The sequence below is a fragment of the Hemibagrus wyckioides genome, linkage group LG07 (assembly GCF_019097595.1).
Source record: "Hemibagrus wyckioides isolate EC202008001 linkage group LG07, SWU_Hwy_1.0, whole genome shotgun sequence".
Lineage (NCBI taxonomy): Eukaryota > Metazoa > Chordata > Actinopteri > Siluriformes > Bagridae > Hemibagrus > Hemibagrus wyckioides.
In genome coordinates, this window is record NC_080716.1 from 32,369,109 (window position 1) to 32,373,797 (window position 4,689).

The 4,689-nt window shown below is 39.6% G+C and overlaps 1 long non-coding RNA gene across 1 annotated transcript; it reads right to left on the reverse strand.

Moving 5' to 3' along the window:
* Nucleotides 1-900: 900 nt before the first annotated feature.
* LOC131355986 (uncharacterized) lies at nucleotides 901-3,009 on the reverse strand. The gene is made up of 3 exons (XR_009204967.1): nucleotides 2,885-3,009; nucleotides 1,243-1,313; nucleotides 901-1,051 (listed from the first exon to the last, which is right to left on the reverse strand). It is a non-coding gene; the product is annotated as an uncharacterized LOC131355986 (long non-coding RNA).
* Between the last annotated feature and the right edge of the window lie 1,680 nt (nucleotides 3,010-4,689).

Genomic DNA, 4,689 nt, shown 5'->3' on the forward strand with positions numbered 1-4,689 from the left:
AGCTTGTGTGTGGTCGTTGTACCAGGGTGCTAGTTTCTTGTCTTTAATTATTTTCCATTTAAGTGGAGCTACAGTGTCTAGGGTGTTCCGAAACATTCACTCCAGGTAATCAGTCGCCTGATCAAGTTCTGTCACTTCCTGTGTTTGAAGCGCTTACTGCGAGTTTTTGCCTGTGTCAGCGTTTTTTTTATTTGAATTTTCTATAGTCTATTTTTTTCTCTTTTGCCTGGATATTTTACTCTGTCAGGTTTCGTTTCCTAAATCTTTACTTGCATATTGCAGTTAATTGTTCTTTTGTTTTCTCTAGGGAGAAGCCTTTTTCCCGGTTTTCATACAGCAATCGGAGGAAAACCCTCTCTGGATCTCTTAATTATCAGGATAAATTCACTCAAAGGTACGAGATCATACAGTATGACTAACTTTCAGCTTGTTCAGTGTGTGAGCTGCAGGATGTTCAGTAATTCTTCCTCCGTCATTAGTGTTAATTTTACTTGTGATAAGTGTACACTAGTTAGCTCTCTGACGGGGGAGGTATTAGCTTTAGAGGTGCGCATCCAGACACTAAACAGTGAGAGCAGTGTAGTGTCTGTAGGAGGAAGTCTGGATGCCTTAGGTGGAGTTAGTAATCCCCCAACTCTGGCATTAGAGCCCTCACAGCGGGGCGAATGGGTGACGACTCAGCAGTATAGTCGCAAAGCCAAGGCTAACGCTAAGGCTAACCCATGGGAGCACCACTCCTCTCCTCTTCACATGTCCAACAGGTTTGCTCTCCTCAGTGAAGAACCCGCTGAGAAAACTGAAAGCGCTCTGGTTATAGGAGACTCCATTTTAAGGCATGTGAAATTAGCTAGGCCTTTAGGGGCGCCAGCAGCACAGGTGAGGTGTATTCCGGGAGCCAGGGCGCCGGACATTGCATTTTCAACAGGGTTGAAAATTTACATGACTCCAGGAACAGTACAGTCGGATTTGGTTTCTTCATAATAGACAATATTTGCTGCAGGGAACGGTTTTTTGTGAAACTCAAAACAGCACAATCCTGCTTTTTCGTCATCTGTGAGTGTCAGAACATATTCTCATTTATTTCAGACCAAAGGCTAGAGTTCAATAAAAGTTCAATTCAACTTTTTTTTATTCTACAATTTTTGTAGAATTAAAAAGGCTGCTGAGGATTAATAAACATTATCTAGTCACTTTGGCACAGTAGCTAAAATCAAGAACCTGAAATAATTATTAATATTTTACCTTGGCCAGATGTTGTGGAGGCCTGAAGGCAGACAAGAACCAGCAGGAGATAGAAGGAGAACATGACTGACCTTGTTGTAGAACAAGCAACAGAAAAAAACATCGTCAGAATTTCACATGTACCGAATTACACAATGACACTAATGACATAATGTTTCTAAAGATTATATAAACCTATCAGTAACATACTCTGACCAGCTGCAACTGTAACACCACTGACAGGTGAAGTGAGTAACACTGGTCATCTCTTTACAGCAGCATCTCTCAGGAGGTGGGATATTAGGCAACAAGTGAACAGTCAGTTCTCAAAGTTCATGTGCTGGAAAAATGGGCAAGTTTCAGGATCCCACAGAAGAGCTACTGGCTCTGACAGAAAAAATTCAGATCACATGGAGCATCACAGCTTATGGATGGAGTATGGAGTTGTGTAGAGTGGTCAGAGTGACCATGCTGACTCCTGGACACAGCCCAAAGCTCTGTGAGCATCAGAACTGGACCATGGAGCAATGGAAGGAGGTCTGATCTGATGAATCACGTTTTCTTTTACATCATGTGGATGGCCGAGTGTGTGTGTGTAGCTTACCTGTACTGTGGATGCACTATGGGAGGAAGGTGAGACGACAGGGGCAGTGTGATGCTCTGGACAATGTTCTGATAGGAAACTTTGGGGCCTGGAGTTCATGTGGATGTTACTTTGACATGTACTACCTACCTAAACATTGCTGCAGATCAAGTTCACCCCTACATGGTAACAGTGTCCCCTAATGTCAGTGTCCTTGTTCAGCAGGGTGATGCTCCCTGACACACCGTAAACATTGTTTAGGAACGGTTTGAGGAACATGTGGAACAAGAGGTCATGGTGTTGACTTGACCTCCAAATTCCCCAGATCTCAATCTCAGTGTCTGTGGGACGTGCTGGACAAACAAAATTCTGTTTTATTAATTTTTGTGTAATATTTTCGCTCCACTTTACTCCTCTGATGTCCTTTAAACCCCTGCTTATTTACTTTCATTGGTTTATTACGAAATTTTTCCTTTTTAAGCCGTTTATGAGAAATAAAGCCATCAAAAATATGGATATGTTTTATAAATTTGTGCATGAAAGGGTTAAGAATGTACGCAACACTACTTTTTTTGTTTTAGATTTGGATATTCGACAGACATTCAGCGGCGTGCCTCTTTAGGGACCGTCAATAAATTATTAATTGAATAACAGAAACATAACATAATTTATTTTTTTTTTTTTCCCCCCGAGTGACACGTCACTGAAAATCTGTTGAATATCCAACCTAAAACTAAGTTTACTTTGGTTGTTTTATGTCTGAAATATGTTTCATAAGAACAAACTTAACCCTGAGGTAAATGTTTACTAGACAAACTGTAGCGTGTCAACAAGTTTGTGTTAAAAGAAGCATTTCTTCTTCATCTGTAATCTGTTTGTGATTTCAAATCACAAACGTTTCCACATGCTTCCCTTTTCTGAGAAAACAAACATCTTTACCAGAAATAAAGGAAGGATTTGTTAATAAAAAAGTTAAAAATACAGAACGACATCATTCTAATTGAAATCTACATCCTTTACACAGAAACAGGAAAAGTGTTCAGATGAGACAGATATGAGAGAAAGTTGAGGAAATCTTACCAAATCTCTTCTTCTAGACTTTATTCTGTAAACCGTTCAACACTGGCACAGTTCTGTAAGTAGGTTCAGTAACTTTAGGTTTTTAGCCTGAGAGAGTTCTGTATCCATCCGCCATCTGAGTCACATGACTACAGAAATAACAGTAGTCCCCAAATTCTTCACTCGGATAAAATAGTCCTGAACCTGGAATGGTGACTGATACAGAATTAAACCTTCATTTACAAACCAAGCTGACTGAAGAATCCTTCTAGAAACAAACAAATGAATAATAAATACAATAAATAAAAGAGTTTGGTTGGTATTAATAATAATAATATTATTATTATTACAGTAATACCTTGACTTACGAGTTTAATTGGTTCTGTGTCCGAGCTCGTAACTCAATTTGCTCGTATATCAAATCAAATTTCTCCATTAAAATGAAGTGAAATGCCATTAATCCGTTCCAGCCTCCCAAAAACCATACCAATTTTTTTTTGTTACGTGTTTTTTAAATAAGAAAAAATGTATTCTATAAATAACTAAATATAAATAAATAATGTATAAAAAATAATAATACATAATAAGAGAGAATCTAAAGAAATAAACTGGTTTTATTAAGTGTATTTACGTTGAAGATCAGATGAAGATGCTGGCAGAGGGGGAGGAGACTGGCGGAGGAGGGGGCGGGGTTTTTCATTTCGTGCTCTATCGCTTAACTTAACTTACTCGCTACCAGAGGTGGACGAAGTACACAACTTCCTTACTTGAGTGAAAGTACAGATACTACTGGTCAAACATTACTCCATTACAAGTCAAAGTTGTAAAGACAGATTTTTACTTAAGTAAAAGTACAGAAGTTCTTGTTTTTAAAAGTACTTAAGTATCAAAAGTAAATGTCAACGCATTGTTTTATTATTGTTGCATTGTTGTATGCAATACTTACAGTACAGTACAGTATTTTGTAGCAACCTAGCAACCTTATTTCTTGAAATTGTGATGATTATGGCTTACAGATAAGGAAAACCCAAAATTCTGTGTCTCAGAAAATTAAAATATTACATAAGATCAATAAAAAAGGATATTTCAAACAGAAATGTCAGACTTCTGAAAAGTATGTTCATTTCTATGCACTCCATACTTGGTTGCACCTCCTTTTGCATGAATTACTGCATCAATGCGGTGTGGCATGGAGGCACTCAGCCTGTGGCACTGCTCAGGTGTAATGGAAGCCCAGGTTGCTTTGATAGCAGCCTTCAGGTCATCTGCATTGTTGGGTCTGGTGTCTCATCTTCCTCTTGACAATAACCCATAGACTCTCTATGGGGTTCAGGTCAGGCGAGTTTGCTGGCCAATCAAGCACAGTAACACCATGGTCATTGAACCTGCTTATGGTACCTTTAGCAGTGTGGGCAGGTGCCAAGTCCTGCTGGAAAATGAACTCAGCATCTCCATAAAGCTTGTCAGCAGAAGGAAGCATGAAGTGCTCTAAGATTTCCTGGTAGATGGCTGCGTTGACTGTGGACTTCAGAAAACACAGTGGACCAACACCAGCAGATAACATGGCAGCCCAAATCATCACTGACTGTGGAAACTTCACACTGGACTTCAAGCAACATGGATTCTGTGCCTCTCCACTCTTACTCCAGACTCTGGGACCTTGATTTCCAAATGAAATGCAAAACTTACTTTCATCTGAAAAGAGGACTTTGGACCACTGAGCAACAGTCCAGTTCTTTTTCTCCACAGCTCAGGTAAGATGCTTCTGACGTTGTCTCTGGTTCAGGAGTGGCTTGACACGAGGAATGCGACATTTGTAGGCCATG